The 13,377-nt window shown below is 42.8% G+C and overlaps 1 protein-coding gene across 1 annotated transcript in view; it reads left to right on the top strand.

Moving 5' to 3' along the window:
- The window catches only part of sirt6 (sirtuin 6), a 372,587-nt gene that overhangs the window by 163,164 nt on the left and 196,046 nt on the right, over nt 1-13,377 (top strand). The gene's annotated exons all lie outside the window — the stretch shown is intronic.

Raw genomic sequence — 13,377 nt, 5'->3', positions numbered from 1 at the left:
TCTGAGTCATAGTAGAGTCAAGTGTCTTTTTCAGTGTACCTGTTGTACCCGTCTGTGTCCCTTTCATGCCCATCTATGGAGATCCCTGAACTACTCACCAGTGCCACACTCCCTCGAGTCCTTGCCAGTCGGTCGGCATAATTGGATTCCTGACATGAGAGGACGGCATATGTTGACCCCACTGGGTTACTGGTATAGGGTAGGTGAATTTATTTTATTTTTAACTTAAAGGTATCATGACATTCATTTTCACTTTTTTTATTTTCAATGTTTTATTTGGGGTTTTATGACCTCAATTACACCCAAAAAACCTGAACTTAGAACATTCAGTGGATTTTCTGTGGTCTGGGGTTTTCTGAATAATTAGGCTGAAAAGTAATCTGAGCTTGGCCCTTCGACAGTGAGGTCACAGTCGATTAATCCCGCCCACTCTCCTCCTCGCCCCTCCCCTCCCCTATCCTTTCCTTTGGGGGGGGGGCGGAGCAGAGGCGATGATTGACAGGCAAAATCCCTCACCAGCGACACCCGCAGGCAAAGATTTCTTTTTTCATTGCAGTTGAAAAGGCTTTAGAAATGTGAGAGAAAAACACCTGCCATGGATCACTGGAATAGAATTTTCACTTAAAACTTTTTGTACACTTTTGAAGGACCAGGACAAAGACTTTGAATGTGGTGTAAAAGTGAATGTCATTAAACCTTTAAAGAGTTAAAAACGGAACACAACAAATATATATAACACCATATTGTGTTGGAGAAGTTTAGAAGCCTAGTGGCTTATAGATAACTTCTCCTTTTTGTAAAATCATCAGACATATACACTTTTTACAGGGGCCACTTCCGAATTGCAGCCACCTGTAAGTGCTCTTTTAGAGCGGTTTTGAAGGAGAGTAAGGATTCACATGTTTTTATAACTGTTGGTAGGGCATTCCACATTTTTGTGGCATAGCAGTAGAACGAATTTAATCTCTTGTTAGAGCCAAATCTGTGTTGAACGTGATTCGTGGAGCCCCCTCTGGTGTTGTGATTGTGGACGTCATCGAGGGTGACTTTGTGGTGCAGTGTATCTTGTAGACCAGGCCCATTGCAAGTTGCGGTACTCTGTCCTCTACCCTGAGCCATCCCACCCTAGCAAAGTGAACAGGGGTCAAATGAGTTGTAGATGCAAGGCCAAGCAGTAGCCTGACCAGTTTATTTTGGCATGTCTGGAGCCTAGTTTTTTAAGGCCTTTGTGGTGCTATGGTAACATGAGGTGTATGCGTAGTCTAAGTGGCATTGGATGAGTGCCCCTGCTAGAGTCCTCAATGTATTCTTACTGACTACTGGTCAGTGACCAGAGAGGAGATACTGTACAAAACTCTTGTTCATTGGTTGACTTTTTTTTAAATTAATTTTGTTGCCATTTTCACTGGAAAGATTTGCCTCCAAAATGCAACCCAGGTAGGTAATTTACTCTTTTCTTGCGATCACATTGTCACCCAGTGCTCAAGAACTAAGGGGAGCAGAATGTATGTCTACTCACCATGTTGTTTTGCCATTTGTGGTCATTTGATTGTGACATGTTTAATGTTAAATCAACCACCACAGTGACCCTAAATGTGTCAACAAAAAAAGGTCATAAAAATATCCCCGTTTATACTCTTTTTGGTGTTAATTGCTAATTGTGTAAACTTCCCTAATTCCACCAGGGGGCAGTAAGTAAACACAATCCACCAGGAGGAAATAGTCCATGGGCCAGACCAGAAGTCAGGGACAAGTAAGGTGGCAAAATCTCTTTGGCACCATTTTGTTTGTAGGGTCCATATAAGTACTTTGAAACATGATAGCCTTTTCAAATGAGTAGCTTTAATACTTTTTTAGGACATTCATTTTTTGCCATTATCTCCCCACATTATCTGCACAGTAGTCCTGTACCTGGCCTATAGACCCGACTCTGTCAGACCCTGCGGTCCACAGACTTGGACCTCCTCTCTGTCCCCAAGGCAAACAAGTGAACCTTCGGGGACAGAGCCTTCAGTGTGGCAGCCCCCACCCTGTGGAACTCTCTCCCAATAGGAATTTGCCATGCTCCAACACTGGACTCTTTTAAGGCTGCCTTGAAAAGACACTTCTCTCAGGCTTATGGCTTATAACTTTGTTTGTTGTTTTGTTTGTTTGTCTGTTAGTTGTTCATTGTTTTTGATGTAAAGCGTCCTTGGGTTTATGAAAGGCGCTATATAAATTCAAGCTATTATTATTATTATAATTGAAGTGAATGAAATAGAGAAAATTCAATTTTGTTTTCCTCTGTATGACATGTTCTGTTAAAAAAAGGTGGCACGCTTTCTTCACTGATAACTGTGACTAAGCTACCACTTGGGAAAGGCTATCATGATGATCAACTATCATCTAGGGATATAGACCTATTCAAAATACAAAACTAGAATTTGCACACACACGCACGCGCACACGCACACACATGCACATAGAGAGAGAGAGAGAGAGTAAGAGAGAGTAAAGTAGCTAGTAAACATTGATAGTTGTGGATTGCGTATTTTGGGCTTGTTTCTAAAGTGTAGTTGTTTATTTGTTCTTGCTTCCTATAAAAATGCTTTTAGTGGTTCTCAAAAATGTTCATGTTGAGGAAATTAATATGTATAAGATTTGTATTGTTAAAATGTAAAAAAAAACATTTGTCACTTTTTTCAATATATATATATGTTTTAAAATAAGAGATCTAAAAGCTCACAACGCATTGTTGTGAGCTTGAAGATCTGCTATTTTCAAAAGCCTATGTGTATAGGTTTAAAGTTCTCATTTGGCCTATAATAATAGTCGCTTCTTTTGGAATAGTTTTCATAGAGCTGGTTGCTTATTTCTCTCGCAGACACTGATAAGACAGCTCTTCCCTTCCATTAAAATAACAACAAACCCTGCTAAATAAAACGATCAAAGAAAATCTCACAATATATCCATGATACTTAAGATACCAATAACAGGCTGTGTCCCAGAAAGCTTTGGTCATAAACAAGAGGAAGAACAATGTCAGCTTGTAAAACTTATTAGGTCAACATATTATTCCCACAATGTTACCAAAGCTGTCTCTATCATTTTATTTACAAAGATCGGATAACATTTCCTTTTCTATTGTTGGATTCACATGGATCGGTTTGCATTGAAAAGGTTGTCTCCGCCAGTGTTACGCTCCAGCCTAGGGGAACCGAGACGCAACATAATGGTGTGGCCGCCCTTCCCAGCTCCCAAGAACCTGTTCTGTTCAAAAAAAGTGGCAAGCTTTATTCACTGATAACTGTGACTAAGCTACCAATTGGGAAAGACTATCATGATCAAATATCATCTAGGGATATAGACCTATTCAAAATACAAAACTAGAATTTGCAAATGTTGCACTTGAGTGACCCCGCAAAAGTGAAAATGCTGTTCACATTGTATCACAACGCATTGTTGTGAGCTTGTAGATCTGCTATTTTCAAAAGCCTATGTGTATAAGTTTAAAGTGCTCATTTGGCCTATAATAATAGTCGCTTCTTTTGGAATAGTTTTCATAGAGCTCGTTGCTTATTTCTCTCGCAGACACTGATAAGACAGCTCTTCCCTTCCATTAAACTAACAACAAACCCTGCTAAATAAAACAATTAAAGAAAATCTCACAATATATCTGATGGAGTTAAAGCTATATGTTTTGTGGACCAGATTGATATGATCTAGAAATATCGATCTAACCAGTCAAATTAATATAGTGATGTCTTTTTGGGCCTGTACTTCAGTCTTTTAAACATGCCTTTTGTAACTCTACTATACTTTCTCTACCAAGGCCATGTAGCTGGCTCCATATTTGCTATCTGGTGCCGGCTCATATGTTCCCAATCAGTAAAAACATGTCTTGGTCAACGCTTTGTGATTTAATGTCCTAATGACCTATATCTCTGTATGACCTGACACTAATTTAAGGCAGGTACACACTGCAGGACCTTAAAGTGCTCGGGGGGTCATCTGATCGTTAAGCATTACACACTGCAGGAGTTTATTTCTTGACATCGGCTATCATAAGTCGTTGTGGTTTTTCACACTATAGATTGATCCCCGACCAGGGATTACACACTGTAGGATAGTTCACTAGGATTCCATCTCCAGAGTCAGACCCAATACATAAATTTGTGTTTATTCCAATTCATTTTAATCGACGTAATCCGTGATATGCCTCTCCCCCTCTCTCTCTCTCTCTCCCTCTCTCTCGCACGGCAAGTGCGCTGATTCCGCTGAAGCAGTCAGTGACAGAGTTGCCATGTCCGCTTATTATAAGCGACTTTGGGATTGTTTTTCTGTAAAGTTACTTGAAAGTGTAGTTGCTTTTTTGGCCTTGTTTCCTAATGTTGTTTGAACCAGTTGTTCTCAAACATTTTCATGGCAAGGACTCCCAAATTAATATTTGTCCGCAGAGGCTCAGCCCTTCTGAAAATATGTTGTGCCATAGACCCTCATACAAGATCTGTGTGGATTTGGAAAATATTCCACAACCAAACCTGGTTGCTTATTTCTCCCGCAAAATCTGGCAACACCCACTCACAGACAACGACACACACACACACACACACACACACACACACACACACACACCGCTCGCTCTCTGTGTCTTTCTCTCTCTCTCTCTCTCTCTCTCTCTCTCTGTGCAATAGTCTCAAATAAACAGCACCCCTTTGAGCACACTCGCTCACTCTCATTTTGTTTTATAATAATGTTTAACTTAATACAGGACTGGACGGTAACTATGCGTTGTGTGTTGTGGTCAGGTCCACCGACCTTCCATAGCCACGGTGGCTGTAATGTGCTCTCATTGGCTGTAGCGTGCATCTCCTCGCAGAGTGGTCTCAACTCCTTTCACACTGTATGATATTGTCTGATGTCCTGTCTGCGACAGAGCTGAATATCTAACAGGGTAGTTATCTGAAAACGGTCGGAAAGCCGTCGCAGAGCGGATAATCGCGGCCATATCGTCTCGCGGAGCCTTTCACACACAGCGAGCATTAGCTCGCCGATCAAAGGCCGATCTGTGTCAGATCGGGAGATTTTGTCGGCGAGCGCCAAAAAAGGTCAGCGACAGCATTATCGGACCAAATATCCTGCAGTGTGTACATGCCTTTACTCTGTCAGCTGTCACCCTGTCACAGATAAACCTGCCACATGTCCTATGATATTGAAGGAATAACTTGTTTATGGAACCAAAAGTTGTACACAAGGACACTATAAAATGACCAACAACTTATTATGATGACACCCTGATGCCTGACAGCTCATCAGATTTGATCTGACGTCTAAGGGTTTAACCAATCGTTAGAATCCACCTTATATCTGATGTCCGGACTCCAACTTGTGTATAAATACTATTGCCTGTATTTGTAATATCAGAGAGATATTTTTGCTGTACGGTGCCTCGTGGATTGATTTTTTCTCTTAATACAATGTCAACCTTTTAATTTGAGAACCGGCCTGTCTGTCTTTGATTTCATCTCATCCTTTTTACACTGGGTTTTCAGCTGTTTAACTACAAATAGTTTTAATTAACATAGAGGAGGATGTATGACCCTTTATCAACTCTATTAATATCCATGATACTTAAGATACCAATAACAGGCTGTGTCCCAGAAAGCTTTGGTCATAAACAAGAGGAAGAACAATGTCAGTAAAACGTATTAGGTCAACATATGATTCCCACAATGTTACCAAAGCTGTCTCTATCATTTTATTCACAAAGATCGGATAACATTTCCTTTTCTATTGTTGGATTCACATGGATCGGTTTGCATTGAAAAGGTTATTGTCTCCGCCAGTGTTACGCTCCGGCCTAGGGGAACCGAGACGCAACATAATGGTGTGGCCACCCTTCCCAGCTCCCAAGAACCTGTTCTGTTCAAAGAAAAGTGGCACGCTTTCTTCACTGATAACTGTGACTAAGCTACCACTTGGGAAAGACTATCATAAGGCTAAACATTAACATGTCCGACGTTGTATGAATGATCTACATGATTAAGGTTATTTAAAAGAAACGCGCTCTCCTCCTGGGTTCCCCCACCGTTCCCCCGTCTTGGAGAACTCAGCCCCACCCCTCTGGAGGGAACGTCAGAAACCCTTTTCTCAATAATGTTGCCATTAATCACGGACTTAAACACAGAATGATCCTATTATCCCACTAAAGGTCTTCAACTATATTTTACTAAAGCTCATATCTATCTGTAAATTTAGAAAAGACTATTAAACATTTTATTATGAATCCTGTATGTATTAACTTAATTATTGTCAGTCTGCTGGTTGAGAGAGCAGCTGTCTTAATGTCAACAGGCACTCTTGCATAATATTAGAATGGGCTCTGTGGGAACAAAGAGCTCGGCCGGTGTGGTGTTATAGATTCACACCTATAACAATAGACTAGGATACTTAGAAATGTTATCTTGATTAACTCCACTGTAACAGACAACCACAGCTGAAATCCCCCAAATAGCAACCTTTTTTAGTGACTTTTGGTCTCCTGAAGTCATGAAACACTTTAACAGTTCCTGGGGTTATAATGTATTAATAAAGTAATTTTAGTCCATATTCTATAGCACAGGACCCGATACACGACATTTGCTCCAGAATAGGCATGCTAGGGTTCATGTGGTTAAATAAGTGAAAGAAAGAGATTGAATGATGTTTTTTTTCCCTCTGTATGACATGTTCTATTCAAAAAAGGTTAGACGATTTTTTCATTCTTTGTATCTATGGTTGGTGTCATTGAAGGCTGATAACTGGGACTAAGCTACTACTTGGGTAGGGCTATCATGTTGACATATTATCTAGGGATATAGACCTTTTCAAAATACCAAACTAGAATTTGCCACCTTGAGTGTCCCTGATTAGTGAAAATTCTGGCCTGGGCCCATGGACTAAAAGAAGTCAGCTTCAGAGACCACATTGTAAGTTTGCCAATTAACCAATTACGTTTACATTTGCCCTAGTTAACTATTTAAGTTTACATTTGTCCTGGTTGCAGGACTAGAGAGTGAACTACAGTTTATAGCATTAATAATCTGTGTGTTTTAAATATAATTATAATATAAAACATGTTTTATGATTCATATTTCTATGATTTAATAGTATCATGTTATGTTTTTTCTTTTTGCTTGTTCTCAATAAATAAATACATGAAAACATAGATAATTATTTAAATTAAGTGGTTCCCAAACTTTTTAGCTCAAGATCCAAAAGAGAAGTTAGACGTTTGCCCGGGACCCAAACTAGTGAAAATAGCAGATCTACAAGCTCACAACGTGTCGCTTCGTGCTGCGTTGTGAGCTTGTAGATCTGCAAATTTTACTACTTCTTAAATGTTTTATGTTCTTATTTTAATGGAATTATTTTAGAAAAACAGTCTGGATTTATTTTAACTTATGAAAACTTTTTTCTTTTTTTTTGTGAAAATCTTTTGAAATAATTAGAAACTAAATGTGGAAAACCAAAAATAAAGGGGTGTTTACCCACACTGTTTAGGGAAACGGTGCTCTAAAACACAGGTCCTGGTAGGGGGTTGGGGGTATGAATGACACAATAACATTTGAAGATCATGTATTGAATGAGATTTTCTGCTGTAAACTCTGAACAGCGTTAGAACTGTAACCTGTACTGTGGAGCCAGTTAACTGTCAACCGACACTTTGGTCCACAAATAAGATACCTCTGAATGTACTGGCAAAAAATATATAGGCCTGCACACAAAGTACTTTCATGAGTTCAAGATACAGAATGAAGACGCTGCTTGTGACCATGCACTTAAAAGTTGCAAAATAGCAGATATACGCACATTTAACCTCATTCACTTCTTTTATCCGAATTTTCTCCACTTCTTCAACGTAGGGCTGTTTGCAGATTAACCTGATATTAGATTGGCGGTGAAACCATCTACATGGGACATATGGTAGAAACATTGTAGACACGTTCTTGTCCCTAACCATTCATTCATGAACCACTTTTGATCTAGCGTGCCTATTATGTCATTATAGGCAAATATTAAAAATAAAATGCATTTTGCATTTTAAAAAGTAGCAAAAATAGCAGACCTACAAGTTCACAGTGCGTCCCATTGGGATGCATTGTGAGCTTGTAGATCTGCTATTTTGCTACCTTTTTAAGTGGTCACTTTTTTTTGCCACCCTCTAGTTTTCTTTTCTTCTGAAATTACGCCTCTGCTTTTAACCTTTCAGTGAATGTCAGACACTCAACCTACCTAATGTGACTGCTCTGTGGGTTGATCTTTGTCCTGGCGTGTAATGTTTTATGGAGGAAATGAGAAGAGAAAAATAAAAGAGTCATTGAACACTGGCAAGATTAAAAAGGTGCTTCGATTATACTGCGGTATAGATAAGATTGTTTGTGCGTCCGTGTGTGCGTGGGCACTATACTTTTTACTACTGTGTTTTTCATGTTGTGAAGTGCACAGAGCCCCCTTGGGGTGATGCACTAATAAAAAAAACTGAACTGAACTCTGTGTGTCCTAATTACTATTAATCTATTCCTGTTACGGAGATGTCCCTATACGGGCACCTCCTGAATAGAATTATATGGATGACGAATGAAACGGTTATGCCCTAGGGCCGTCCTTATATGGCGAGTACAAACCGCCACTATATAAGGCTGAGCCGATGACGGATATTCTAGTCTAGAGATATTCCAGTTAGTAAGAATAATATTGGAACAGGTAATTGGCCTTACAACCCAATTACCGATAATAATAAGACTCAATACCGACATAGGTTACTAGGGCCCCCTCGCAGAGGATAACCCAACTCCTTGCGAAGACCCCCATTCGAGGATACCGCCCTGATCAGCGGAGCCCTGGACATTCTGCTACCAGCTCTCCACACCCTTTGAACTAGTCACTATAGAACTTAGTTCCCCCCAACATTGGTCCTTCGAACCGGATAGCTAAAGCAGCCCCCAGCGCAAGATAAGATCCTCCCCAGGCAATATTATGCCAAACTCACAGACATCCCCACTATTCCCAACTACCATGGGAGCCAATGATTCTACTACGTTAGAGACCATCGAGAACGACATCCTGGTCATGATCCAGGACCGCCTATTTAGGCTAGAACGGAAGTTAGATACCGGAAGTTAGATACCCTGATTCAGGCTATCTCCCCCATCATACCCACCCTCCAGGAGGCAAAGTCTCAGGAGGCAGACCAGGCCACGACCTGGAGTAATCTTGATGATTCTCATCAGGAACAGCGCACCCCAACCCTGAGGAAGAAGACGCACAGTGCTTGCCCTCTAGGTGAAGACAGCGACCACCCGAGATGGGGACTAAAACAATTAGTCAAGACCCATATACCAAGCCTATACCTTAGTGAAACTACCTCCCTCATGGGAGCCAATAGTGCTAGAGAGGAAGTGAATGAGACGGCTACGTCTTCACGCCCTCAGGGCACGACAGACTTCGGAAATACCGAAGAGACTCACACCCATCAGGATCGCCTACTTAGGCTAGAACAAAGGATAGACTCCTTGATCAGAGTCACCTCCGCCATGCAGCAGGCGACACCAAACCAGGAGACAACTTATAATAATACTGATAACTCCCAAAAGAGACAGTATACCTCGACTCCGAAACCCCCCGGACGCACCCTAGGCGAACCGGGTGCTTGGACTGCCATCCAAACTAGTGATCAAAGATCACGCTTATGCTGTCAGCGTCAGGACGCATACCGCCACGGACCAGACCACCCACACCAATCATCAAACCCGGGATACGTGGTCGGGATACTGCAACAATTAGTCACAACTAGTCAACAACTAGTTAATATCCAAATACTAGCCTCTCTCCCTCCTAGGACAATGAGTACATTTCATGGTGACCCATTGAAGTTCACAGGTTGGCTCAAAGACTTCGCTATGAATATTGCGGATATAACAGACCGAGACGATATAAAACTAGGCTACCTGCAACAGTATACCTCAGGAAGAGCACAAGAGATCGTAACCTCCTGCCGAACAACACCCCTCGCTGACATAGGGTATAGGAGAGCTATGAATCAACTTAAAGAAGAATTTGGTTCTTTAAATGTAATCTCTAAGGCAGTAAAAGACGCAGCTAGGAAACAGTCCTACGTGAAAGAAGGAGACCACAAGGCTCTACGTGACTTCTCATCTTTCATAAATCAGTGCCGCGGTAATCTGAAGGCCGACCCAGCGTACCAAACCTTGGATATGCAGGACATCTTAGGACTGTTTGTCAAAAGACTACCAGAGTCCGTTATCAGCGAATGGAGAAAGGAGGCGTATAAATACAAACAGAGATATGCCGCAGAAGCAGAACTCGACCAACTCGCAGACTTTGTAAGGGACACAGTCGAAATAAGGAGCACCTATCGCTACGACAGCACGCCTAGTGATACAAGTACTAGACAAGGAGCAAACATAGCCCACACCAGGAATAGATATGGTAATAGCAGATCATACGACTCTAGGAGCAGGCAACCCCCGCAGGTCGAATGGTCCAACTATAAGCCAAGGACGAGTCAGATACTACATAACACTCAAACAAACTCTAACACCAGAAGGTTCGGAACCAAGTCATCAGTGGAAGAGCGTAAGGAAGAATGCCACTTCTGTTCCTTAGCACACTCCATAAACCACTGCCGTAAACTTGAGTCCCTCACGGTGGAGGAGAAGAAGGGATGGTTATCACCTACAGGTAGATGTTGCAAATGCACCCGTGTACACCAAGGGCCAAACTGTACACTGAGAACTAAGTGTCAAATATGTCAAGGACAACATCTTGATAACCTTCACGATATCAACACCGTTCCAGTTCCAAGCCATCACGAGACACCTGTACCAAGGCCAAACATAATTGAGTCTAACGAAGACACAGGAAAACTATACTTCACCGACTGCCCAACAGACCCTATCAGTCAAGCGCTGCACCAAGTAGATGATAATCTACAAGATGCAAAGACCAAGACTGCTGTGACTCGGATACCCCAGCCGATGCACGGGGCGGCTTACGAGTCAACAGAAAGCCCTCCAGATGCACTACATAGCGCGACGACAGATGAACTGAACCCATCCCCCACACTCACCAGCGTACCGAATCTAGGACAACAGATTGAGCCACCTACTATGGGACTTTACAACTCCTTTGGACAAGATGATCAGAACCTTGACATGCCAATGTCCACATCCTTGCAAGAGGTACTCATTACCAACGATGACAATACGTTTCATCCGGACCCCACCATACAGGGCCCAGTACAGCCTGATCCAACCAACGCCACCCAGTCACCTCCACTTGTGATGGCTATCACCCAGGTGTCAGCCGAGCCTGCAGAGGGTGCTGATGTAACCGTGAACGAGCAGGATGACGGTCTGTCCATAGACAACCCGGTCATGCCAGACTTGGAGATACAAAGCCAAGACGTCGCTCATCCAGGTGAGTCCCAGGTTCTACACGAGGCGGCCGACAGTAAAGCGGATAACGGTGACTGTTATATAATAGAACAGTGTCATCACCAGGAGAACCGCCCTCCATCTGAAACACTAACTCAACAAGCCGATTCTGGAGCCCAACACACCCACGACAGTGACGCATTGGACCAATACCAGCAACCACCAACGCCAACGAATATTGGAACAGGGACAACCCATGACGATCCCCTGCCAGAAGCTAAACATGATGAGTCACTGCCCATAGGAGACTGTGAAAGGACAACTGCTGGCGAGACACTACCCCCAGAAACTAACCCATGCGGTCAGATCGAGGGGACCAGCGACTACACGCAGACTATAACCTCGCCTAGTTCAGTTACCTCAAAGACATTTCAGACTGAATTTAACCCACATGCGGCAGTGACCGGTAGGTCTCCAGAAGAGCCTACAAACATATCGAACAAGCTAGATAATAGCTCACCCCCTCCACCACGATCTGTGTCAACAGAGCAGGAATGGACCTTGCGAGGTCCACGAAGGACCTTGTCAAGCGGCTCGTATCAACACTTGACCCCACAGCAATGCCCTTTAGGCATTCCCTATGCCGAGCTCATAATACAGCTCACAGTACAGCGCCTCCGGAATAACCGAAAGGGATGGGACGATCCGCGACTACAAGAAGCCCTGCTCCCTTCTTGGGAATCTTGGGGAAATGATCTCCCAGGGTACCCAGGAATACCACTCCAAGAATACCGCACAAATCACCGCAACCAGGTTGCATTCTAGCTACAACTACCCAATAATAAAGACCCTGGTCATAGGAACCACTATCCTTGGTCTTGTTACCCTTATTACCTATGTTACCCTTAGAGTCACTGCCTGCTACACCAGTTCAGTTCGGGTGGGTCCACTCCGAATTATCTTCAGACCAGCTCCCCCAACAGTGACAATTACACTGGTGCTACCACCACGTCGCTTGATATTCGTAAGCCTACAACTTACAAGTACAGTTAACCCTTACAGTTAGAACACGAGGCGACTCGTACGTATGAACACCCCAGGTAACAGCACGAGGCGGCAAGGACAGAAACTGTCATGGATGCAGATACCTACGCAAAATCCGAGTTACTCAGACGTAAGAGATGGAAGTACTCCCAGATCATCGCTGACCGATTCTGGAGGAGCTCTATGAAGAACTACCTACCGACCCTCCAAACGCGAAACAAATGGCAAATGGAGAAGGAAAACATCAGCGTCGTGCCTAAAGTCCTAATCTCCCTTAGACCAACAGCCCCCCTAACCCCTAGGGACCGGGAAGGACATAATACTAGGAAGGGATAACCGAGTGAGAAGTGCCATGGTACGAGTAAAGGAGAAACCCTATACACGATGGTCAAGCCTATCTTAATGCCCAACTACCCCCAGATATAGAGGAAGAATCTGATAGAAATCAGATCTAATAGGAGCAAATTTACATACTAAATTTGGAGACGGCGATGTTACGGAGATGTCCCTATACGGGCACCTCCTGAATAGAATTATATGGATGACGAATGAAACGGTTATGCCCTAGGGCCGTCCTTATATGGCGAGTACAAACCGCCACTATATAAGGCTGAGCCGATGACGGATATTCTAGTCTAGAGATATTCCAGTTAGTAAGAATAATATTGGAACAGGTAATTGGCCTTACAACCCAATTACCGATAATAATAAGACTCAATACCGACATAGGTTACTAGGGCCCCCTCGCAGAGGATAACCCAACTCCTTGCGAAGACCCCCATTCGAGGATACCGCCCTGATCAGCGGAGCCCTGGACATTCTGCTACCAGCTCTCCACACCCTTTGAACTAGTCACTATAGAACTTAGTTCCCCCCAACAATTCCATTAAGGATTTTTACTCGATTATTAAAACAA

Source organism: Gymnoscopelus braueri (assembly GCF_963280865.1).
Source record: "Gymnoscopelus braueri genome assembly, chromosome: 10".
Lineage (NCBI taxonomy): Eukaryota > Metazoa > Chordata > Actinopteri > Myctophiformes > Myctophidae > Gymnoscopelus > Gymnoscopelus braueri.
Note: the sequence above shows the minus strand (reverse complement) of the source record. Positions and strands in the feature narration are given on the sequence as shown.